The sequence below is a fragment of the Oreochromis niloticus genome, linkage group LG20 (genome assembly GCF_001858045.2).
Source record: "Oreochromis niloticus isolate F11D_XX linkage group LG20, O_niloticus_UMD_NMBU, whole genome shotgun sequence".
Taxonomy (NCBI): domain Eukaryota; kingdom Metazoa; phylum Chordata; class Actinopteri; order Cichliformes; family Cichlidae; genus Oreochromis; species Oreochromis niloticus.
Genome location: NC_031984.2, coordinates 21,839,357 through 21,866,219, shown reverse-complemented (window position 1 = coordinate 21,866,219; position 26,863 = coordinate 21,839,357). Strand labels below are relative to the sequence as shown.

Below are 26,863 nucleotides of genomic sequence, written 5' to 3'. Positions count from 1 at the left end.
GCTCTGCTGAGACCCTTGTCCCCGACTGGCACAAAACAGCCTCTCAAACGTTTGACTTTCTCACAGAAACAGCTTGCTAAATGGTATTTCTGTAATGGACTCCTGCTAGGGTTCATATGTGTTGTATAGCCACATTGCACAAAGTTGAGTCAACATGATTACCATGAGAAAGGTCCCTAAGAAAAGCCCAAAAAGGGTTTTTTGAATAAAAATCTGAAACTATAGAATTCATTGTTTTCCCAGGGAAAAAGATGAAAATCAAAGACATCGATGGTCATTTTTTTCTATTGGAAAAGTGCTGCCGAATGAATGTCTTATTTACATGCCAAAGGAAAGGGCCGTGGTTTTAAAAGGATGGGAAAGCAGGGGCCTCCATTATGGTGGTGTTGGTCGCAGAGGCTGTGGCTACTCTGGCAGCCTCCCTGCCAGGGAGCGGTTAACAAGGCCTTGGCTGAATTAAAGAATGGCAATGAGTTTTTAATTGGTGACACATTATATTTATCAAGCTGACAGCAGAGTGACTGCACTGTGGCCTTTCTTGTTTTGTCCTTGTGTGCGCATTACTTCCCCCAAGGTGCCCCTGTATGATACCCCCTGTCTGCCGGGGTCCCTCACGTGTGAAGAAAGAAGAAAAACATAATAATTGAGCATCGAGTTGAATGATAACACTGAATTATTCATTAGGGTCCCTTAAAGTGCTGGATAAATCAACACCCCTCTCTTCTCTTTTTGACAAAAGCATCTCTTTGTCCCTCAGTCCAATCACGCCAGTTTAAGGCTTAGCATAAAGACAAATCCTTTTCAGTCCTTTTAGTGCTTCGTGACAGACGTTCTGCTGCAGGGCCGGAAAAGTTATTAACAAGTGTTTAATATTTGGATGGGAGTGTTTGGTCACCTCTTCTATACATGCCATTTCTGTGCGGCCCGTATATATTATGGGGCAGCTTGCGACTCAACACTTAATAATGACGCTCTGTGTTGCTAATGTGTTCATATGCTGTGAATATATTTGAGTTTCAATAAAGTTTCATTCAGCTTTTATCATCAGGTTCACTGTTATTAAGCAACCTTTAAAAAGGTTGATTCACTCCACACCAAATATTGACTGCTCTTCCAGCTGCTGCTAACTTTTTAACTGCTACACTTAGATTATAACTGACTTTGCATTACATCCTTTTTTTTCTCCAGTGGATACATGACAATAAGCTTTGTAAGAAATAAGCCATCAGACGAACAGACTGATGTATAAGTGTACAGTGTTGCATTTGGGAGATTAGGGAGCTTTTGGGAGAGATCGCCAATCAAAATTAAACTGAATTACATATTTCAATTAAAGATCTGGGGATATAAACACATAAACATGCTTGTTGCAATTGTTATACACCCTTAATATCTATCAGTATAACAAAAGGGGCACCTCAATTTCAATTTTACATTTCTTCTGTGTAATATATCAGGGATATTTGTATATCCTACTGTCCTTACTGTCTTAGAGCAACTGTGACCACATAATTTCCTCTAATTACGTGTAATATTCTGATTCTGATGAACAAATGTCAAAATTAACAATAGCAGTTGTGTTTTTAAAGCCAGACACCAGCTTACTCATTTCCAGCAGTCTATCCCATCAGGAAGCAGTTCAAAAAAGACTCTTCGTGTGAACCGTTATCTGTTTAATTTTAAACAGCGCCTGTTTTCGAGTAACAGCAGGTCCCCAGCAGTTTTAGAAGAAACCCTTTGTTGTCTTCAGGGTGTTACTACAGCGAAGGGGAGTAAAGTCTAGAGGTCCTGGCGATCCTCTTCAAAACGCTAGTGAAAAGGGAGAAGGGGTGAGGGAGGCCTAATGAAATATTTAAGATTTAGGCTAAAAAGGGACTCTGAAAAACTTTGCAACAAAGGGGTCGGCCGAGGGCCTTCATTGTCCCGGGACCCAGCGGAAGCAGGGGCCAGGCTGCTACAGATGTGAGGAGAGCCCATATTGAGCCGGGATGTGTAGGCTCTGCACACAGCTGTGTCGCTGCACTCCCGCCCCAGCCACCAGCCCCCTGCCTTTGTGAGCCTTTGTGAGGGCCACAGAGTGGCGATTTTACACCGAGCTGATTGCACAGCAACGCCTTTGTGTCGCAATAAGAAGACCCTGCCCATTCCTGAACATCGGCCCTCATTCCCTGCGCATCACAGTTTCGCACATTCTTCCCGATCCCCTCAGCCCACACAGTCTCATAGCTTTTTATTATCTAAGAATGACAAGGTGATGAATCCCCTTTCCGTCGACTGATACGAGCGGCGGTGGTTAGTTTGGGGAGGGGTGGATCTCTCATCCTGGCTCCTTAGGATCTGCCTATTTAGCACTTAACTGCTTTTGATTAATGGACGGCCCATTCTATGTAACGTATGTTGTTTTCGGGGCCCACAGAGGGGACCGCATAGGCAAAATGTTTGAGTAATGATGTCATAAGGTCACAGCGAGCAGTTCAGACACAGAATGAGTGAAATGAAGGAAGAAACTGAGCTTTTCCATTTGTTAAAAAAACGTCCAACATATGGTGGCAAGTAAATGTGCTAAAGTCACTGATTGTGTGCTTAAAGAGTTAGATGAGCATGATTGTACTAAGAAAATACTGAATGTTTTGCCTCCACTCATGAATGAGTGAAAGAAGTCAATGAATGACTGTGATGTTCCTTGTATCAGTCTGCTAAAAATATAAATCCTTTGCCTAACAGAAGACTTGATCCCTCAAATTAGACGGAACCCTTCCTGAATGCTTCGCCATTACCTCTAAATCCCCTGGTGTCACTCAGAGCTACAAGGCGAGTTCAGGCCTGAGCACAGAAAGGGCACAGCAGCTTAACACTAACCTTAACACATGACTCACTCCTTCCAAGCTCATAAAGTCTTCTTAATGTGGCTAATGTGAAGAACAATAGAGAAAGACCGGGTCAGCAACTTGGAATAATGCAACTCACTTTGGACAAATCAAGAAACATCTTTTGACCTAAACTTACACAGGAGAAGCCTTAAAAAAGTCACTTCATGCATGATTTGAATTCGAAGGCAATTATGGAGATGCATTTTCTTTGACTGAATTCAGAAGGAGATGTCATAAAATGTCAACAGCCTTAGGTATGTGTACATCCAAAACCATTAAGCTTCTCTAGCTTCCTCGTACTGCTAAGTATTAATACTAATTATACTGATACTGGTCTTCACTGCCCAGGTTCTACTCATAGTCTTGGTTTCTTCAGGTAGAAAAAGCAAGTTTCATTCATTTGGATGTCATTGCTATTTTGTAAACAGACTGGTTCTTAAATGGTGCTTTTCTACTCTACCTGAGCACTCAAAGTGCTTTATGAACACGCTCTATCCATCCATCCATCCATCTGTCAGAAGTCCAGACATCCCTCTGTCTAGCCATCCCCTCTAGCATTTTTTTTGTTTTTTTTCCACTAGCACCTACTCGAATAAACTAGGTTTTTAGGGTTTTCCATTAGGTGCTAGTTCTTGGTATCAGGTACTGTTTAAGAACCTACTCGGCCGGTTTTTAAAAACTGAATACCACTGATTAGCCAGGGAGAGACATCACTGAATGAGTCATGAGAGAGAGAGACTCCTTCACAAGAATGAAACCTGCTATTTTAGAAACCTGGCAACGAAGAAAATGGCCACACATGCTGCCCGCCGCCTTCGCTGGCTCTCCTTTTTTTTACCCTCTGGCAAAAATCCATATCCCAATATGGTATACCATCGACTCGTTGTCCTTAATTGTTGTGTTGTGTTTGTCTCACATACAGGTAAGTTCACTTTGCTATAACAATCCCACCCACATTGGGGTGGTACTCAATTATGAAATAATAATGGAAAATGGCCGAAACTATATAGAGTACAGTCGAGTTGAGCGAAGTAGATGCTAGTGGAAAACAGCCTATTGAGGCATTCCCAGGTGTAATCTCTCCAGCGTGTCCTGGGTCTACCCCAGTGCCTACTCCAGGTGGGACATGCCCAGACCAACACACCCACGAGGCATTCTACTCAGATACTTGAACCTCAACTGGTTACTTTTAATTTATTTGAAGTTGCTAGTTAACATAAATTAAATCTAAAATGTAAATACAAATATAAACTTGTATGAATGTGCAGAGTCTGTGCAGAATACGAGCAGTATTGTTACAATATTGTATACGAAAATATTGTGGCACTATTGTCTTACTTTTAATGCCATTTTTAATTGCTTGGCATGTCGTGTGCAGACACCAACACATGATTGCATGTTTTGGAATAAGATAATAAAAATTTTAACCTTAGTAGTCTAACGTGCTAGTACTAGTGTCCTAGCTGTGTTTTCTTTTCTTTTACACCCATTTACCTCAGTTGTGAAATTGCTATCACACAGTGCATTAAAAAGGAAAAATGTTTTTTTTGGCCACAACAGAACACACGATCCACCTAACCTTGCCAAGTCCCTAGGACATCATCCACTTTTCCAGAATGAAAATGCATGGTCACCACTTTGACATGGTGAAATCAGGCATCCAGTGTGTTGCAAGGAAAGGTCAGAACTGGACATCTAGTGAGCGGTACAAATGTAGGAGGAGTGCTATGAATGCTTACATAAAAAGATATGTTTTTACATCTATTTTTAATTAGAACTATCTATGGGTTGATTAATATTTAATGGCTGTATTGAATATTACATCTATATTATGTGCATTAACATCATGTTTGTCTGTTTATGCATCAAAAATATCATTTATCAGTAGTTGCACACTAGTGCACTGCAATTCTTCATTACCGCTGAAAGTAAGTAAGTAAAGAGGCTTATAGGAACTGAGAAGGACTGGCCTATTTATACCCAATTCAAAAACTTGTTACTCAAGGCGTGTTTTTTTTTAACTGTAGTTTTCTAGCTTCTTCTTACAGTGCCATCGGGGTGTATGACTGAATCAATGATATCACCAAAGGAAGAAAAATGCACCTATAATGAGCCTCCTGTATTGTTTCTGTTCAGGCCCTGCCAGAGTTATGGATAGACTCACTTCACTGGGATACTTAATAGCCCTTAATAGATGTGAGACTGGTGGAGTGAGGCAGACTGCACGGAGAGCTTGATACAAACCAGATGCGAGGCTAACTAACCTCTTAGCTTTCCTGCTATTTAAACAGGGGTTTGCTAGCTGTACTTTCCTCTGAGTTTGTCTCTATGTTCTTCACAAAGACCTGTCACGTTTAATGGCCAGTTGGCTGAGTGGGCTGCTGTAGCCCACTCTAGAAGAAAAGCACCAAGGAGAATGGCTCATGGTCAGCTAATGCAGCTTAATATTCTTTAAAAGGGTTTGGGGAACAATTAAGAGAGTGTTTCCCATGCTTCTCCCCCCAGCGGTTTGCGGCTGCCTGTGCAGCCGCTCGTCTGTTTGATGGACTCTGAATGCATCTTATTGATGGGGGTCAGAGATTAGAAGCAGCCGTGCGAGGGGAAGAGAGTGAAAAGAGGGTCCCACACGGTGGCCTCAATGTGGCTCAGACACACAGACAAATAGCCGCTAACAGCTCTTCCACTTGTCCATCTGTGAATCGTATTCATCTGTGATGAATGAGCGATTGGGCGCTACATGTCCTCTAATAAAGATTCTCCTGTTTTTTTGCATATGTTACATCTTTTATCCAGCTTGTGATAAAAGTTGCTAAAAATGCTATCTTAATGTGGTGAGGCACTTGATGCATTTTGTCATGTTGTTTGTTTGCAAATGTGCTCTCAGTCGTCTTGCAGGCGCAGTGCTCTGGCATGCACTCACTGTGCAGATGCCACATGTGTGAATGTGTTGGGTCATGACCTCGACAGCAGACGCATGAAGCAGAGCAACACTTAACCCCACAACATGCATTTCTGACTCCAAGCATGGAGGGAAACTAGTGTTACTATGTCAGTAAGCACAGATTTTTCTTCAGCGTGAGCACTGCAGCGACTTTGTCGCTTTAGATTTTACAGAGTGTGGATCTTTCAAAATAAAGCAAATGCAAAAAATACTGCTTGCAATCTCACGTGAGTCAAATCAAGGAAGTGGTCTGACTCACTTGAAAGCATACCAACCAATTTCCTGCCATCAGACTCTTCACCATTTCACATACCTAACATTTGCAAAGCTCTAGGTAATATGCATGTAATACTAAAGTGTAAAAATAATTACATTCTTTGGTTTTGTCACCCTGAATTTACCATTGTGTGTTTATCTTATAGTGCCCTGGCAGACTGTTGGGATGCTATACTAACTAGTTGTCCATCTACAGCTATAGCTCACCATGCAGTGGCAATTAGAGGAGTGTTTTGGGTCAAGGAGAAAGCAAGGGTTTTGTTTGCCTCCATCTCATGATTGAATGGCCATGTATAGGAGCATGAAAGAAAAGAAGCCAATTAAGTGAGGGGTGGTTTGATTTTTTTGTCCTGTGTTGTAATTAGGCCCAGGCTCTAAAAAACTTCCTCAAGTACCATTTGGGTTGTTTTGTTGGCTATATCATTAGGACCAAAATGATCCGCCCAGGTGCTCACTGCCTGAATATGTTGAGAGACGATGTAAAGAAAAACTGCCAACCACAAGATTTTGGTGCTTGTAACACTCCCTGGCTCACACATAGTGGCATGAGTGGAGTCCTTAAATTCTGTCAATCAAGCCAGTTCAAACAATGACAAACATGTTTTACATTCAGACCATCCGAGAAAATAAATGGACTTGATGTACACTCAGGGGAATTCCAAAAAGTCCTGAAAATGAGAGTGGTTATTTTCCTTCCTTGGTCATTTCAAAAGCACTTCAGAGACTCAGTTACCTTTGATGGTGCAGAGCCAGGAAGTGAGTCACATGCAGTGGTTTTAAGTATATAGGTTCATTCACAACCACATCCAGTCAATTAAAGTTTTTCCTTCTCCACCGAAAACCTTCACAGTTCATATTTTCCACAATTCTTCTTCAATGAAACATTTGTCTAAAATATTCATTCATCTCATAATTCCTTGGTTCTCTCTTATGGACCAAATGTCTATAAATAATATTAATAAAGGGGTAATAAACATTCAGTTAGGCTAATAAGTTTTTGTAATTTTGTTTCTGTACACCACTACATTGACTTCAAAATCAAGTCATTAAGATGTGATTGAAATTCAAGAGGTTCCTAAATAATCCCCATTTTCAGAAGCTGAGATGTAGTTTGACAAACTAACAAATTTTTAAATTGAAGAGCTGCTTTTATTACTTGGATGAAAATCCTGTCAATGACTGCCTGAAGTCTAAAACCCATGGACATCACCAAATGCTATGTTTCCTCCCCTGAGATGCTCTGCTGGGCCTTTACTGCAGTGTCTGCATTCAGAAACTCTTGGGGGGTGTTTGCTGTAAGATTTGGGACATTATCCATTTCAACTGTGAAGTGTTGTCCAATGAGTTTTATAGCATCTGGCTGAATCTGAGCAGAGTATAGCCCTGTACACTTAACAGTTCAACCTGCTAATTATATCAGCAGTCAAATCATCAATAAACACAAGTTTATTGGTGGAACCAGTGGAATGGGCGTTCCACTGGTAGCCATGCTCTGACATGCTTGATGGATAATGCAATATGCTTCAGATCATCAGCTTTTTCTCTCCTTCTCCATCCTTTTCTCTTCCCATCATTCTGTTACAAGTTCATCATGGTTATAACTGTCCAGGGGCTGCTTTAGATGTTTACTGAGAGTCTAATCTAGCCTTTAGGTTCTTAAGTTTGCAACTTGTTGTAAATTCTCCTTATTTAAAATCATGAAGGTGTCTCTGGATAGCAGATGTTGACAATGATACTCCTACCTCCTCAAGGGTATTCTTGACTTGTCAGATGTTTTAAGGGCTTTTTTCTTCATGAAAGATATAATTATGCACTAATATACTTGGTAAATTAGTTGAACAATGCATTAACTCTTTTTTGAGAATTATATTTTAGCCACTCTTAAAGTTTTATTTTGGATTCTTGGCCTAATGATGGCCTCCTTCACTTGCATCGGCATCTCTACTGAAAAGTTCCAGTAACTAGTGAATTCTAAATGCAAGTTTAATTCTTGGAATAACCTCCAGATCTTTTATCATCTTCTTTTGTCATGAAATACCAAGGGGCAGGTCTCACCTGACCATGAAAAGGGGACTGTTCAATAGTTTTGGGCCTCTGAAAATGGGGGACTTTGTATAAAATTGGCTGCAATTCCGAAACAGGAGTGCAGTGAGTTTGTTAAACCCCTTGATTTAAAGCTAAAAGTCTGCAATTCAATCATATGTTGTTTGTTTGATTTATACATATTTCCCAAGTTTTCCTCAGATGTAAAGCCTTTGCTGTCTCAAGCGATTACACAAATCAGCCTAAACCCTGACAGACAAAACAAGAACCACTGGTATGCATATCTGACCAATTAATCAGATACCATGACCCCATAAACTCCCCACCCCGAGACATATACGCACACACATGCATACATGCTGACACACTCCCTGTTTCCTGACTCTGGGAAACTGAGAGTCCGGCAGCTGCTGTCAGGCTGGGTGGTTAAAGGAGGGGTAGCCGAGGGGCATGGGAAGGATTTAAGTGTGCCATGTTAATAACTCACAAGTGGCCTGGGCCCATGGTCACCCTGTCATTAAGGTGCCACCACACTCCTGGCATCTGACCCAAACTTACATTCCTGGTGTAATGGGCAGCAGCTGGACCGAGGTTTCCAGGAGGACAGCTGAGAACAAGCAGGCGGGGAATACCACGGGGAGCTCCCACGCTCATCACTCCTTCAACCCTGTCCTCGGCCCTATTCATTAGTTCCTCCCAACCAGGAAATCATTTCAGATTGCTCTTTGCAGTAGAGAAATGCAAAAAAAAGAAAATTGATCATTTAGATTACTACAGGTCACAAAAGGGTAGCAGTTATGCCTCCCAGAGAAAATTTAGCTCTGGTTTTCTGTTATAACAGTATTTGGTAAAGCTAACCACAATATGTAGCTCCACCTTTCTTTTTTCTTTCTATTAAAGGCTGCAAAAATCAACAATGACGCCCTGACAGAAACTCAAATGACAAAAAACTGTTTAATCCCCAATACAAAAGAGTAAAATCTCCAGAGTCACCTACCATTTCACTCTGCTGTACTTCTGACACTCTTCTTCCGCCCTGAATCCACTGACACAAACTTTAGAAAACCGACCCTGACAAAAAGAAAAAAGTCCACAGTTGAACTCATTTGCCTGGAGTGTTTTTTTTTTTGTTTGTTTTTTCAAAAGCACCTTCTCTCAGTGTTCATGTGTACATAAGAAGTGGGGGCTGACACACAGACCTCAGTCTTGGCTGGCGACCAGTGGCCGGAGCAGCGTTGGCAGCGAGATCGTGAGAAACAGGGGGGCGACACCCAAATGTCATCACAGCTGCAAAACTGCTGAGCATAGAAGCCAAATTACAGAAATATGTACCCCGAGGCCTCTCGACAATGAAAACAGAGGCACATTTGAGTGGCTGCTGCAGTGGAAGTTGTCCTGCATTATGTTTCGTGGGATTTACCATGAGCAAGAAACTCCAGATTCCACAGCTGCTGGCAGACATCACAGTGCAGCGTCGGTGGCTGTGTGGGAATTCACACTGCTTCAGCCTCATTATTATTGTGCCATGTTATTGTGCATGAAGCCTAGTGCCCAAGGAATGCACTGTGTATGAGAGGATCACGCTGATAGCCATGTTTTGAATCACAGTAGCTCGGCTGTCTTGGTCACCAGAGTGTTTTGTTTGGATTAGAGAGGCAGACACCCTCTCTGCTTTTAAGATTAGCCTCAAAACTTTCCTTTTTGATAGAACTTATAGAATAGTTCGGCCTGATCCTCCCTTAGTTACGCTGCAGTATGTCTAGGCTTCTGGGGGCTTCCCATGATGAGTGTTTCCTCTTCACTCACCTCTTTTCAGTCTCTGAGTGTTTATACACCACTCTGCGTTTAATCATTAGTTATTATTAATCTCTGGGTCTCTTCCACAGTGTGCCCTTTGTCCTGTCTTCCCCTCACCCCAAAGCAATTGCAGCAGATGGCTGCCCCTGCCTGAGCCATCTTCTGCCAGGGGTTTCTTCCTGTTAAAAGTGACTTTTTCCTTTCCACTGTCACAGAGTCTTTGCTCACAAGGTTTTTATTTTCTGAACTATTGTAGAGTCTTTACCTTTCAATATAAAGAGCCTTGAGGCGCCTTGAGATTGTTGTTGTGATTTAGCACTATAAGCAAAACTGAATTGAATCGAACCGAACCGAGAGTAGTAATTGTGTTATTGTAGCGTAGCTCTGTTAAACTGAGGTAAAGCAAAGTCATTTACCCAAACCTGAGACCTATCATCATGCTTGCAACTCATCTTTGGCAGGAAGTGTTTGTGTGGTTAGGAAGCCATGTAAACTAAATGCATGTGATGGGGGGGGATTGTGGGGGGTGGGGTGCGTGTCTATCAAAGCATACACGTCGAGCTTCTTTATCACATCAAACACCGCAAACCTCACTAATATTCTCATGGCATGAAACGTACATGCATTTTTCTCCTGCACCACACTTTGTCCTCAGTATGAGCTTCAGTAGTGCTTTTTTATTGCAGTATTAAAGTTTTGCACGCTTAAACAATGCCCAAACTGTCACTGGATACAGTGGAGAGTCTTGCAATTTTGTACCTCATATGAGAAGAATAAACTGGTTTCATGTAGACTTTTTGTATTCTTTGTTTTCAGTGGAAAATTCAGCTTGTTTTCTTTTTCTCTCTCGAGGACAGGACTGATAAAACTCTTACATTCTGTAGTATCTTGTTATGGTTATAACAAATAAGGACAGGAAGGCTGTGGATGGTTCACGTGTGGCTAGTTTAAGGACATATCTTAATCGCAAATGACTCCTGCTGCAAGTACAGGAATTAAGGACTCCTACTGTTTGGTTGCAAGCGCCAACCACGGATCCATCATCAAGTACAAATTCTAGCCTAAAAAAGTCAGAGTTTTTCATGCACGTCCATTTAAAGGTCAGACTGCTTCCTGCATTTGGACAGCATTTGAACATAAATTGTTGGGTGTGGAATAATCCAGTGAGTACATATTTCCTAGGATACTGAGCTGAGTCCATCACTCGGTTCCCACCCACGAAAAATGTCAAATGGGGTTAGATGTGTCGGGAGCTGTTTCCTGGGAATAAACCACTGTGGATGTGGGCAGAGACCATTTTCCCTACATCTTGGCATTGAAGAGCTTTACTTTAACTGACTGTAGCTACTGAATATACACAAATATGGACAGTCACACAAATTGGCTAAAAACTACTGGGATTGTTTCATTTTTCCACAGATCGTGGTGCCAGAATGAAAGGTGCAATCAACAGTGGCGCTAAAGTAAAAACAACTTTCAGGACAGATCAAAATGCATCTGCAGCCCATTATTTGCATGTTCTGTTAAAAAAAAAAATCTTTAGAAAAACGTACTTGTCCTCAAACTCAGTGTTTGTGGACATATTCCTGAAAAGTTAAAACAGTCTCGGTGGTGTATTTATTTACATGTACACAGGTGTGTGTCTGCATGTTTGTATATGCAAGTGTACAATAGTAACAGAGTACGGGCTGCTGTTTATTTGTGCACGAGAGTGAAGCTGGGAAAGTTTGAGAGAGGCAGTAGCCACGCGGGTGGCTGCGAGGGAGGTAGATTTGTGGTTTGGGTGGGTGGGGGTGCTAGTTATGTGAGCTCAAGGAGGTGGGTGAAGAGACGGGCTGTGCAGAGAGAGGCAGAGAGGGCCTGTGCTTGTGCCTTTCAAGGTGTGTTATTTGTTCAAGGCTGTCCAAACATTTACAGAGCGCTGGCAGCCGTGGAATGCAGAGGCAGGGCCGGGACTGAGAGCAGCAGCCGTGGGAAACCGCTGCTCTCCTCAACCTCTGCAGGCTCGTTCCCCCTCGGGCAGAGTGTCAACGCAGACGGTGCCAGAGATGTGTGGGCCTGATAGTGACAGGTCCCGTCAGCAGCCGCGAGCACACGTACAGCCATACACACAGACAGAAACACACACACACACGTGCAGTTCCAGCAGGCACACAGCCGGGCTCATTGCCTCGCTTGCAGACTGACACACATTAAAACACAGAGGCAGAAGCCAGAGCCACACGCCTTACCACATACGCACACGCATATGCACGCACACACACCCTCAGACACATTTAATTGTTCATTCACACACCCACACACACACAGTCTCACACACACACACACAAACACTTAATTCTTTTAGCCTTTTGAAAGATAAACAGTAGACTTCAAAACTGCTTTGAGTTTAGCTTTTGATTCCACAAATATATTGTCTACCAGCACATGCCCATGTGAGCTTAAGTTTTACTCATGTTGTGTCATGTTATAAGTTTCAGGGAAAAACAAAAATGATCTAAACCATCCACCTCAAAGCCTAAGCAGTGAACCAGAAATAGATTGCTGAGAAGAGACATGGGGAGAAAAAAATGCCAGGTGTTTGTTAAGCTACTTTTATACACAGTACTTACTGTTTTTGTGTGTTCTCTGCCATTAAAATCATAATTTCATACTACTAGAGTATGTATGCACGTACTTGTGCATATTCCTCGTGTGAAAAATGCCGGTCTTTTGTTAAAAAGTTCTTTTATTTGCCTGAATGAGGGAAGCAGAGACTGAACGTCTACAGTCCACCTGTTTTTGCCCCGTGTCAGTCAGACGGAGGTGACAGTAAACACGTATCCAGGTGCCAGTGCCAAACATGACAGCCGAGCTCAGCTGAAACTTCCACTAGTAGGAAGTCACCGTGCACTGTTGAAGCCATATCCTGTGATAAGAGCTAAACTCAGGAAGCTACTCAGCAGTTCATGACGTTCCTGGGTGCAGAGCAAGTTCCCTCATATCTAGGTAGACCTGTTCTCTATTTCCAAGTACAAACACCAGAGATAATTCACGACTGACTTACTGAGCCTCACACAGATTGACAAAGGGTAAAATTCACATTATTTGCTGTTGAAAACTTAAAGAGACCTCGTTCGTCTCCGCAAGTCAGCATCTTATAAGCATTCTGATGAACAGAGGTGGTGCTGAAAGGTGGACAAACTGCACCAAATTTGATGTGTTTTGTGACACATTTTGTGAATCACGCAAAAGCAGAGAGGAGAGTTTTTCTCTTATCAATTAACATAATGTATGATAAAGTTGTGGAGCCATGAAACAGGTCATGGCTAAACTGAAGATGTGAGATAACTAAAACAAAGGAAAGCACAGGAGAGTGTGCGATCAGCATATAAACACTGATCGCATCATATTTACAGCAAACAACAAAAACAACAAAAAAACCTGCAGACTAAACGGAGCAATCGTCTGATTATAAATCTAATAAGCAAAATATTAAAAAAAAAACTAAAACAAATACAAACATTTGAAGTAAAAATCTTATTTTCACCATAGCATGGCGAGCTCTTGGTACTGCTGGATGTGTCACTTCCTGTGTTAGCTCTGCTTCTTGTTCTCAGGCCTGCCAACTTGTCCCTCCAGACACTGGAATGAGTCACTCAAACCACTAAAGAAACAGAAACAAGAACAGCCAAAGCCAAATCAAGGTGTGATTAGACAGCAGTTAACCTAACGAGTGCTACAAATAGATGCTAAATAATAAGGTATATTACTGCTATCACGTCAAATTTACATGTCGTTTTGGGGGTATATCATTATCAAAGGAATTCTTAAAGATATATTTTATATCAAATATATATATCAGAGATATTCTCCTTATATTATGATACTTTAGGTTGGGGATGAAACCCTCATTTGGTGTTAAGATGACAAAAACGAACCGAATTAACATGACAAATAGCACGATAAAGACCATAGCCTGCATATGCATGCGTTTTTATTTACACTAGTTTGTGTGATTATCACTAACTGTGCTATGGCTCCAATAACAGTCAGCACAGTGTCAACAAACCAGGCTGGAGATGTTAATCTTATCATTTTCTCAGCACTTTGTCAAATAGCAAAAAAAAAAAAAAAAAGTTTTGTTATATAACAAAAGACAGTGTTCAGATCTTATCATGACTGCGGTACAGTCTCTTATAAAAAACAAAACAAAACAAGCAAATAAGTTGAAGGTATGTGAAAAGGATGTGATAAACGTGACGCCTCCTGTTATATTTGTCAAGGTTGGCAACAAAATGCATGCCGCAAACTGCAATTTCTATACAGAGTGCGGACACAACATGCGTCAAGCATCGCAGCTGAGCAGAACGAATGAAGAGCATGTGAGCGATCTGTGTCAACTACAAAGAAAGGTAAAGGTGTACGCGCGCGTGCAGGAAGGCTTCCAAACATGTGAACATGTTGTGTGCGGCTACATATGCAGCATTCATCATAAATGTTTCCAACCACACTGACATTTTCATATCATTTGGAAACGTGTACATTAAATGTCAAAAGCCTGTAACTGTTTTCTGTTGTGTGCACAGAGTGAACGTAAAGGGACGAGAGAAAAGCTGTACACAGGAAAAGAGAAAAAAATCCCTGCTTCCTTTGTGATGAACTGTGCCGCAACCACCATCATTTGATTAAATCAACTGATTTGCCTATATATTGGCAAAATACCCGCTGTTTGTGTAAACATGACTTCATGCTGTTGGAACAGCTGCTGAATGCAAAAAGATTAAGAAAGCACGTACGCATAAGGCGCTACGCGACACCTCACATGCATGACACTTGTATGACAAAGCTGAGGGAAACTTGCTCATCACCCTCCCCCCCTCCCCCCCCCGTTCTTCTTGCACGTCTCTTTGTCCTCGTGTCTGACGCACACACACACACACACACTTATCAGCAACTTCTGGCCTGCAGATCCATACACCTGCCCGCACTGCTGGAAGGGTGTCGTGTTCCAACGATGAGGCAACTTCTGACCAATGAGCTGTGGTGAGAACGGTTAGGGAGTGTGGTGGGAACTCTCCTCCCATTACTCTTCTCCCTACCTGGGAACCAAAGCAGCCTCGGGGAGGGGCCGCCCGGCCGACTACTGTCTGAATGAACACCAAACAAAAACTCTCACCAACAGGTGAGTTACACGAGTCACTGTTGGTTTTTCTCTGCTCTATTCTCTTTTTTTTTTTCTTTCTCCCCTCCCCCATCATTTTGTTTTTCATTCATGGCTGGCACGCTGCTTTACATTTTGGCAGCACTGAAAAAAAGGACACAGAGAAACAAAACAGTCAAAGTGTGGGAACTTTTTCTCCTTCCTTTTTTCTTCTTCCAGGAGCTTTTATCAGTATTAACTCTGCTTACACAGGTATTTGTGCACCTGTGGCACTGAATTAGTGGATCAGCTTCTTCATTGTGTTTCAAAATAAGCACTGTGAATTACTTTTTTTTTAAATTCCAGGATTCTGCCTGAAAACACGCTTAATCCTTCACTGAGCAGCTGTAAGAGCTGGGGGGGGTTTCATTTTTTTAAAAAGAAAACTATGGCTTGTTTCACTTTTACTGCTGGTGCAGATCTTTTATAGTTCTTATTTATTGTAAGTGCATAGTTATATATCTCTCTGATTTTACCCTTAACTGTAGTTTGAACGGCTGAAAAAAGATTCTTTTTTGCCACTGATCTGAATCTCTTCCAGTCAACAACCTCTGGGTGTGACAAATTAGGCCAACACGTGTTAAAATGGCCCACTTAAAACATAATATTAAATATATTTAGAGCATGGCACAATGAATCACATTGAACTCTATGGACAGTTTGTCCCTTTCATAACAACTGCACAGGGATTCGATTTTTCAAAAACTCACCCATCTGGATTTTTTGGAGGCTCAAAGTTGAGGCGTGGCCGCTTTGATTGACAGGTGTGCCAACCTATAACTCTCTGCTAGGCCTCATCTCCAGTAATTCACGTCACTGAACTGCATATTTTAATTAGATCGTTTGGCAAATAACATCAGTGGCTGTTGGTACAGACCATCTGAAGGTCAGGGTTTGTCTACCTCTTTTTGTGAGTCAAGTGTTTGAAGTGAAGGAAAAAAAGCTGGACGTTTTCTGTGAATGAATTAAAATCTTCTGTTTTTATATTTACAGGATAGTCTGGGCAACGAGCTACCAGAACCTTTTCTGGACCTTTTCTGGACCATTTCTTTACTATGTGAATAAAGAAACGCTGCTGAAATTACATTTATTTTTTATAGTAAGGTATTAAATATATAGTTCTATTTCTTTTCATTGACACAAAGGACAATTTCACCTAAGATCAAAGTGGGCTGTATGACGTCCCTTGAAGTCAGTTGACATCCCTGTTTTCAGGTTTTATTCAAGTGTTATTTAGTAGTGGTGCAGTGGTCTACACTATCACCCCACAGCAAGACGGGTTCAAGTTTGAATCTACCACTTGACTCGGGTTTATCTGTGGGGCCTTCGCTTGTTCTCCCAGTGCTTATGTGGGTTTTCCCCAGGTACTCCAGCTTCCTCCCACAGTCCAATAACATGCAGTTAGTGGGGTTAGGTTAATTGGTCATTCTAAATTTCCCATAAGAGTGAATAATTGTCTGTCTCTATGTGTTATCCCTGCTTCAGACTGGCAACCTGTCCACGGTGTACCCCGCTTCTTGCTCTGTGTTAGCTGGGATAGGCTCCCGCCCCCTCGTAACCCTGATAAGGATAAGTGGAAGAGCATGGATGGATAGAGTTAAGTGTTACGAATTCGGTTAAACTAAAAGAACCCTAGATACAAATCATTCCACTAATCATATATCATCTTTGTGTCTAAGCTTAGCCTCATCTCAGCCCACCGGCTCATCCAAATATGTTCACTTGTGGCTTCAACAACAATATAACACTGACCTAAATGCTAGTGTTAAGTTCCAAAATGCTAATGTGGAGTCCACAGACTGAAGAGGCATGTCATCATTCATCTTTTGTATACAGTCTGTGTATATAACTAAAAGAAAAGACACTATCTTAATTATAATAACCTGCAACCTGTCAACAAGTTATCAAATGATCTTTTAGGTCCAAAATATTTAAATGGCACCAGCAGAGCAGAAATTCACATATCTGAGTGCACCGAAACTAAACAGGAGTCCTTCTCATAGATTTCATTGTTAAGAAGCTAGATAGGTGGAGGCAACTACAGGCTTTCCTCTGCATACACAACTTAAGCTGAGACACACAAAGGATTGTCTGGGTGATCTTAGTGAGACAATCCCAACAATAAAGACGGGAAAACTTCTTGGTGAGGATCATCCTGGTTACACAATGAGTGCACTGTATGCTGTGATATTTTAACAGCCGGTTAGATCTGTTTATTTATTCAGTTTACAATCTGCCAGTTGGTGCAGCAGCTCCCTCTCCCTCCCTTACTCTGCTATGTAGTTTCTGTGTTATTGAGTTTAAATCAAGGATATTATGTTATTGTTGCATTCATGCATGTTTATAGGTGCATTTTAATCCTGTACACCATATTTAATGTGTTTGGTGTGCTGGCAGATGAAGTATTATGTAAGAATTTCAAGTCAAGTCTGGTTTCTTTGCAGAAATATGAAAATGGTCTGTAATTGCATCTCTAACTAATTTATCTCTCGTCAAAAAAAGTTCTTATGCAAAGTTTTTGCTTAGTCCTAAAATTGGGCTCAGGCCTGAGTGATGGAAATGTGTTCATCAGAGGGTGTGTGGATGCATGTGTGTCCTTCAAGTTGTTGTGCTTACTGATAACCACTAAAGTGCAAGGTCAGCAGCCGTGCATGCAGCCGGGACAATAAAGCAGTAATAAGAAAACTTATATTCTCTGGTGTTTGCAGTGGTCTATGTGGGAGTGTGCAACAATCACCATAGAAGTGAATGTATTTTAATAGGAAGTATATGTTTTGCTTGCACCATGTGTGTTTATGAGATTCCTAAACAGCCTTAGTAATCTTAAAATTTTGGTAATACTAACCCAGTACGTTTATTGGCTAAACCAAACCAAACAACAGCTAAAACACAGCTTAACTGTACAGACAATACAAAAGCAATTCCAAATGTGGGCTTTTTGCTATAACATTGGCGGGAATAATTATTTGATCCCCTGTTGAATTTGTAAGTTTGCTCACAAATAAATGAACAGTTTTTACGGCAGTTTCATTATAGTGGACAGAGACACAACATCAACCAAAAATCCAGAAAAAACACATTATATAAAAGTTATAAATTGATTTGCAAGTCATTGAGTGAAATCGGTATTTGATCCACAAGCAAAATATGACTTTAATACTTAATGGAGAAACCCTTGCTGGTAAGTACAGGTGTAAGATGTTTCTTGTAGTTGGTTGCCAGGTTTGCACACATGTCAGGAGGGATTTTGGCCCACTCTTTTTACAGAAACTCTCTAAATCCTCTTCATTTTGCTGCTTGCCAAGTCGAAGCTCCAGCTCCCTGCATAGATTTTCTATAGGACTGAGGTCTGGAGACTGGCTAGGCCACTCCATGACCTGAATGTGCTTCTTCTTTAGCCACTCCTTTGTTACCTTGGTGGTATGTTTTGCGTCACTGTCATGCTGGAAGACGCATCCACCACCCATTTTCAGTGTTCTGGCTGAGGGAAGGAGATTCTCATCCAAGATTTTATGGCACATGGTCCCATCCTTTCAATTCAATTCAGTTCAGTTGAATTTACATATTGCCAAATCACAACAACAGTTGCCTCAAGGCACTTTATAGTGTAAGGTAAAGACCCTAATACTGTAAAACCCCAGCAACCTCACCCCTATGAGTAGTGGTGCAGTTGGTGATAGTGGTAAGGAAAAACTCCCTTTTAACAAACCAAGTCTTGGCCCCTTGATGCGATGAAGATCCTGTACCCTCAGCAGGAAAACAGCAGATTGACTTTGCAGCCGCATGAAGATTTCAGTGAATTATGGCATAGACATGAAACAAGGCTACTTAAAAGATGTGATCATGTAAACAAAATAAATCAATAGATTGTGTGAACATTTCACAATCCTAGCTTAGCTTAGCTTAACTTAGCTAGGTTTGGTTTAGTTTAGTAAGGAGTCCATAAGAGCCCCATGTTCTTCCCCATGTTTATGACAAATGTAATGACATGTAAATGACACATGACATATTATCAAAAACTAAACGAAAGAGCCTGTTACACCGCACATTTACCCCATATCAGGTTAAAATTGTTATGAACTAGTTTGCATTTCGACTAGAAACAACCTGTGAAAGTAGATTCGTGGTTCACACTAATTTGATGACCCCTTGTGCCCTTATGATGGAGTAATACTGAAAGTCAGATTGAAATCATAGGAAAGGTTCGGGTTTTTCCTTCACCTGTTTTATCAGCTTTGTCACTTATTGTGTCAAGACAAGTCTGCATTTGCATCATGGCAGTTCTTACATCCTTCTGAAAAACATATTAGTAACTCATGAAGCTCCTCCAGAATAACAAAAAAATAAAGTTACATTACACCCAGTACTGTGCACTCAAAGTAAAGATCTAGCTGGTGTTTGTCTGTGTGCTAATGTGAGGATCTGATAGCAGGATAGACACCTAAGTGTGAAGGAATCTTCCCTCCTCTTTTATTGCTGCCCCCAACAGAGCTGCGCCATCGACTTGACTGCCCAATAAAAACAAGTAAAAGGCTGACATTGCACTTCATTTAACACTGCATGCCCTTCACACTGCCTCCTACTTAGGCCATTGTCATCCACAGGGACTTGTCTTTGTTGAGAGGTTCATGTTGTCCATAAAGCAAAACTCCAGACAACAATAGATGGGCAGCTGTTTCCTGGGCAAGCAGTGTGTTTGCATCCTACAAGCAGGTGTTTTCTCATGATGTCACTTTGTAGTGTAGGTAATGCAGCTTGAGTTTCCAGGTGACTAATGACTAATGTCACATCCAGAATTTTCTTTTTTCTTCACGTGTCAAACTAAATTCAGTAGCGTGGCTCTATTTTTATTCTATTTTTAGTTTTTTTCATGTTTTCTAAACTCTAAACAACTTATAATCATAGGACCTTTCAACAGTCCTGTGCGACTTTAATCGTAAACCCAAGCAGGTATTAAGCTGCATTTTAATAACTGAAAGAGTAAAACCAAAAATGCTGCTCACAGGGACAGCAAAAACCTTCGAACCGTCTCTGAGTCGAGTGCATAAATGTCTGAGTTGATTTAGCCTGGGTGGGGAGGATGTGCACTCTTTAGATGATCGTTCACAATGAGGTGTCAGGTATGGGACAACTATTCCCTGGAGCAACAGCCACAGAGGGCCACTTCATCCCTTTCATACTTCAGTGACTGATGAGTATTCGCTCCTTTAGAGAGAAGGGATACTTATTGGTAAATGCATGTTTGAGAAAGTTACTTTTTTCTGTTTTGCTTTAGGGTTTTTTTTTTCACTTCCCTTGAACTCTGCCACTGGTTTCAGTAGCAGTCGGAGACAAACACGCTCTTCTTATCCTTTCTGTTTCAGCTCCAGTGCCTTTCAGATTTCAACTGACTTTTCTTTACCTTTCTGACTGCTCTTTTCCCCTCCTTTTGTTCCATGTCTTTCAGTCGTTGGTTTACAGCAGGTCCACAGGGGAGAGGGACATGTTTGCTCATTCTCTCAGCAGAAGGGGCCGGCAGAAAGCTGGCAATCACAATGAGCAAATATATTCATGCAAAGTCAGCCCGACTGAAGGGAATTGTGGGTTGTTTGCTGGAGTAGAGATGGGGATTAGGAGGCCATGCTGTGACCACAGGTGCCTGCCTTTTTACAACTATTGCATTTCTTTACTTGCCAAGGCGGCAGATGCCTTTTCTCGTTACTTGTATCGTAACTTTTTTTTTTCTATAGAGTCTATTGAGTTACTCGAAGAGAGATGGTCTGCTCAAAGCGCATATCTTTAGAGGCTCACTAACTGTAAAGCAAAATCATTTAGTTAAGGTGAAAATATCCTGCCTACAAACACAAGACCAGTCACACACACACACACATGGATCAGAGTGAAATGCAATTTAACAACACAGTAGTTGCAAGCATAGACAACAAGGTCACAAATTCCTGTATTTCCATACCCGTGTTGAATTAATCAGTAGGATTCAATGATTTTGCCTTGAATGGTGACTGATAAGACCCAGTCAAGAAGTAAACATGAGCAACTGTGTCATTGTTTCCAAAGGTCCCCACTTGCTCCTCGTCTAGACTGAAAAAATCCACATTCAATGTTATCATCTCATTGAGTGGCCTTTATCAGCTGTAAACACTCCCATACCTGTGGCCTGTATAGGAGCCCTCCCACCTAAATGCAGGCCAGAAGGTGCAGTGGCAAACAGAAAGCAGTCCCCATCATGTAGGGCACCTAAAGTAACCTGATAACATGGAGTTAATATTATAAAACTGCAGCTAAACCCAAACTTTATTTTTCCATAACTTTCTTATTTCAGTGTTCGTGAGTATATAAAATTGGATCAGGCTCAAAAAGCTTTAAAAAATTTGGTCCACATAAAGCTTACTTTTGTTTTTAAATATTTATTTTTTTACTCAAACTTGCAAAGGCTTAAATCATCATGATGTCGTCTACGGCTCAGAGCAGAAGGCTGGCATTGTCCACGTCCCTGGCTCGTTCTGCTTAAACCTTTTCCATGATAATAGAAAAGCTGTGCCCATGCATCAGTGCAACAACATGAGTATGTGCAGCTTCTTTTTTTGGTGGCAGGATGAATGCCATTTTTTTTTTTTTAATCACAAGCTGATGAATTTATGTCACATAAACATGAGAGTCACTGCAAATGTAACCAAAGCAGCCATGAAACAAGTGGATTTGCAGTGAAATGCTGCTCGTGGATTTTCCTCCCTGGGCCTGTTTTCACTACTGTGCTGAAAGAGATACTGATGTGTTGTGTATGTCTAGCCCACTGTAGTAACTCTGATATCACATGTTGTGTCAAGGGCAAGAAATGGAGGCAGATTATGCACTTCGGGGAGGCAGCCGGAAGAAAACGAAGAAGATAATCAATCGTGTGTGTGAAAAAAACACTTGCACTTGATAAAAAGGTTTGTTTTCATCTGACCCTGACTTATGCATCATTTCTAACCCAGCTGGTTTTTGACAGCTAGACTGGATGGGACAGTCTGACTGGTTTCATTGTCTTTTGCACCAGCTGAGTAGGTCTGCCACTCTTAGGTTATGTAGGGTTCCAAAGACTGAATAAAACACACAGTATATGCTTGACTTGTTCATTCATTCAGTTTTTACCCCTGTTTTTCCATCACACCTACCCTTAATAACATTTAATTTCATTTAATCGGTCAACGCTTGGGTATATGAGGACTTTTATTCACCTTTCTGTGACCTTTGTGATCCATTAAAGGTGCACCTATTCACACGGACTGTAAAAATGTTGTTTGCCTAAAAAGTAAGGGGGCTGAGTGAATCTTGTCAGACTACTTTACGGCACAATTTAGGAAGAAGTGTCAGTAAGTAGGTACATTGCATGCTTTTGCAAGCTTTGCTGATCCTTTGGTGCACAATTAGTGAAGCATGCCACTTTGCAGCAATGTGTGATTTCCCACAAATGTTTTTTCAGTATGACTGCCTGCTAAGTAATCCATTAGCAGTGGTAAAACTAAGTATCATTTACCAAGCACAACATAAAGGTGCACATAAGGCTGAATCAGCCATTTACAGATTTAAAAAAACACAAAAAAACACAAAAAAACAACGGCAATTTTTGGCAAAAAGGTATCCCTTCTTTCAGTACCTTTTCCTCTGTGCTTGCATCCTCGCATCGCTGTATGCCCACAGAGGAAGTGATGCAGTGTCACAGCAGAACAAAAGTCTGTTACCTAATAAAAGAAACCACAGAGAAAGCACAGAGGACAAGCGTGAGAAAATAGTGAAGGAGAACAGGTTTACGGCTCCATGTTAATTGAAGTGATTTAAAAAAAGAATCCCATATTCCCGGAAGGAGGCTTGAAAGTGACAAGGGACCCCTGAGCAAAAGAAACGAGGGTGCACTGCTGTAAAACAGCTGTTCTTCACTGTTACCCCATCAACCTTTGGATAAAGACAGGCACGAAATTTGCATGTTGAAAGATCAATGCATAAAAAGATGTCAAGAAAGCATATTACACACTAAAAGAAAGTGACAAGGGAAAACATTGATTACTCTTAAATATTCATTATGTTACTCCTGATATTTACCCTTTGAAAACACAAACCAAGAGTGGTCGCAGTCAGTTTTAAGCTCTCTCTCGTGGTTTCACATCATTCCAGTGGCATGACTTTCAGAGAGAGCAGTCCGACTTTAACAGTGTCAGGTGAGATCAAAACACTTGCTTTCAGTATCACAGTCATTTTAAGGTCTCTCTTCAGCCCCACAGCTCAACCATTTTCGACTCAGACTAGACCCTCTGTCTCTGGGTTTTGTTCTACAAACCTCCTGCTGGAAGCTGAGCCCTAAGACAAAGCCCTGTTTACACTAATGGCCCACTAGGCCTTTTGCCACAGAAACAAATAGCAGTGGGGGGAAGTCAATAGAATTTAACATTTTGACATTTTTCCTCCAGCTCTCAAAACCAATATTGACCCAGCTCCCCTGCATGGCTGTCTTTAGTCCAGGACCTTGGCATACAAATCAAGCCAATGCAGTCAGAACTGCAGGCAGTCAGTCGAGGGGTGAGGCCAACAATAGCCTACCCAGGATGGGGCTCTCCCACTGGGCAGGCAGAGTGGCCACTGTCCCTGGTCTCAAGCTGGTCCGCTTAGGCCTGTTGTATGAAAGAGCTCATGCTATCCTGCCCGCTTTAATGATTCCATCTGAGAGGACCAATTGTGTCTGTACTCCAGACCCTGCTGGTGAGTGAGGTGGACAAGTACAAGGGACAGTGGGGGCGCTCACATGTGCAGAACAACCCCATAGCGGGCCAGTACTTCTCAAAGGGCAGATTACAATCAATTAGAGCCTAATGAGAGGGAAGCTGGACTTGTAACCTGTTGCAGCAGGGTAGTTGTTTAGAAAGCTCACAGTTGGCAGACACATCAATAACATTTGAAATAGCTTCGGACTGAAAGCAAGACACAGCGGGAAGCCCCTGAGTGCGTGGCCATGTATGCCTGTGCTGCGCTTTACCCAAGGCGACTGAAGAGAGAAGAACAAGGATACTCTATAAAAATATACTGTGTTTTGGGCATTTTTGACTTCTGTGAATTCTTTCATTCATTCAGCCATGATAACAAGCCTTATGGCAGCAGGTGTCGTGACCCAAGAGCTCACGCAGAGAGAGCTAACAAAAAAACATTTGAGACATTCATAAACATGGCAATCAGCAGTTTGGATTCTTCTTTCAAGTGTGTGTGTGTGTGTGTGTGTGTGGGTGGGTGGGTGGGTGACTGTAAAAGGAGGACTTTAGCTGTCACCAGAGAAAGGGCAGAGTGTGGGAGCTTGTGTCGCCGCCCAGCAGGAGAGCTCGTCCTCAGGCCGCTCTTACCTGTGGAGCCTCTTTCTCCACGGGGAAGGTTCTTTACGTGGCAGGCTGGCCCACTGCAGGGGGAGCAGGGGATGGTCATATAAGGGAAGGTGAAACAGCAGGAGTAAAGGGGACATTTTAGCCTCGGGTGAAATCAGTTGAGCTGAGGGGACAAGTGAAGGTAGAAGTCTTCCAAAAGGCTTCAACCTACACAAACTGTGTGCTGGCAGAAATTCTAGTTTACTTCTACCAAAGAGCAAGGCCACTGAGGCGATAAATTATGATTACCCAGCCATCCATTCACGAACCACACCTTCACATTTTTGTCCTTATGTGACCAGATAAAGTGTAGCTCACGCCACTGAAATTACCAAATCATTACCAAATCATCTACTGGTACTTTGTATTCCCTGAAATGAATAAGGGGTCTGTATTTTATGTATTACTAATATCTGTCTGATTATGACTGTTCAGCCAGATGTTTCCTGCTGGCAGTGAGCAAAGATTTTTTTTAAACATTACTGCCATCATTTGTTATCTTAAACCATCTTATTTTTTTTATTTTTTTTAAGTTGCTGTCATTTATATGTAGTTGAGCATACCAGTGTTTTAAACACAAAATGGACTTACCCCTGTTATGTTTAGTTATATTTGTATGTCATGAACCACATGGATAAAAAGGCAAAAATACAAGTGGCATAGACACATACACTTCGAATAAAAACTTTTAGCTGAGTCCGAAATCGTTCCATAATTCAATATACCAAGGCTACATTTTAAGGCTGTTCAAATAATTTACATTTTATAAGTTTGCCTTTCCACAATTAAATAAACATGAAAAAGCTTCACCAACAGAACGCAAACCAAAAGCAAATCATTACCTGACCACATGCCTACATGTGCAAATCAAAGCTGTTCCCTGCACCATGCAGCTTGAATTTCCCTGTAGCAGTAACATTAGATAAAAAGACAGATTTATACTATAAAATTCAAATATCAACCACAGCAGAAGGCGAAGAGCTTGTCGCTTGAAGGAGATGGTTGGAAATACTTTGGCTTTAGAGCAAGTGATGCTAATAAATGATAGGAAGAGGGCTGAAGAGCTGTATCTGTCACAAAGCAAGCCAACTAACTTCTTCAACCACTTGAAAGCACACTGTAAACTGCAGTATGATGAATGCACGGAAGCCGAGAAAGAACAATGCAGTGGCTGCTAACATGAAACATAAAGCTTTAACTCATGTATCGATGGATGGATGGATGGATGGATGGATAACCACTACAAGAATGTTATCCATACATACATATACGAATAATATTGTGATTTGTATTGTAATATTCTGGGTTTCGTCCTTTTGGTCAGCTGCCTTTCTTTGTGGAGGTTGCACATTTTGCCTGTGTCTGAGGGGATTTCCTCTGCTTTCTCCAACCTCCTCTCGCAGTCTCTCACAGACATGCATGTTATAGATGGATATAGGTCTGAGGTCGAGAATAAAAAATACAGAGCTGCATGAATACATGGATAAATGTGTATTCTATTCTAAAGTCTAACATTAAGTGATAAGTTAGTCTAGAAAAGCACCACATAAAAAATTACCATAATCATCTGACAGTTCATGATTCGTGACATAAAGAATAATGAATGAAATGGACAGTGGGTTTGGATGATATCTCATTATAATCTTGAACTTTGTCCTTTAATGGGGAATTGCATCATGTTGTAAAATTGGAAAAATAATGAACCCCAGCGGCGCATTACATCTTCTTACCTGCTGTTCTTCCATTTCTTGGATCAAACAGATCAAAACATACCGCCAGACATCAGCTCGACTATATCTCACTATGGCCTGCCTACTATAAAACTTAATGCTTTGATTGAAATGTTGCAGTAACCAAGCTTTGAGCACATAAACTCACTTAAAGCTGACAGAGACCGATTCTTTCCTTTCACTGGGACAATATTAAAAATGCCTCACCCTTTTAAATCAGCTTCTCGTGCTGTGACTGATGTGGGAACACTTCCCATCCCCAGCCGATCGTTGTAATATATGATGCTGTTAGTTTCCTCATGGCAAGCAGTTGGGTAGCACCGGTCACCACTGTGTTGAAACACTTTTAATCAACCACAGCCTACTGTGAAAGCCCGAGCCCCGCCCGGCTCCCCACCTGCCAGAACCGAGCAGTTCACCTCAGCAACCTCAAAGCGATGGCGAGTATTTAGTAATATCACGCAGCGGTCCGGCAGCGTCTACTATAATGTACCAACTGACAGCACTGGCCTCGCACAGCCCTGCTACCCCCTTCTAAGGTTATATTACAACACAGTGGGAGCTCTGAGAGAGTAGAGGACGGGAAGCGATGATTATTTGGAAGTTCTCAAGACAAGCTGGCGTGTTCCCAGGCTATGGTG

General features: G+C 41.6%; 1 protein-coding gene and 1 long non-coding RNA gene across 2 annotated transcripts in view; one reads left to right on the top strand and one right to left on the bottom strand.

Annotated features, from left to right (window-relative positions):
* Window positions 1-26,863, top strand: part of perm1a (PPARGC1 and ESRR induced regulator, muscle 1a) — a 52,710-nt gene that overhangs the window by 5,758 nt on the left and 20,089 nt on the right. The window lies entirely within an intron of this gene.
* Window positions 1-26,863, bottom strand: part of LOC109196278 (uncharacterized) — a 48,815-nt gene that overhangs the window by 16,302 nt on the left and 5,650 nt on the right. The window contains exons 3-6 of the long non-coding RNA XR_002057820.2: window positions 22,746-22,830; window positions 13,457-13,573; window positions 9,128-9,201; window positions 8,689-8,853 (exon numbers count right to left, since the gene is read on the bottom strand). This is a non-coding gene — a long non-coding RNA (uncharacterized LOC109196278). The remainder of the gene's footprint in view (window positions 1-8,688; window positions 8,854-9,127; window positions 9,202-13,456; window positions 13,574-22,745; window positions 22,831-26,863) is intronic.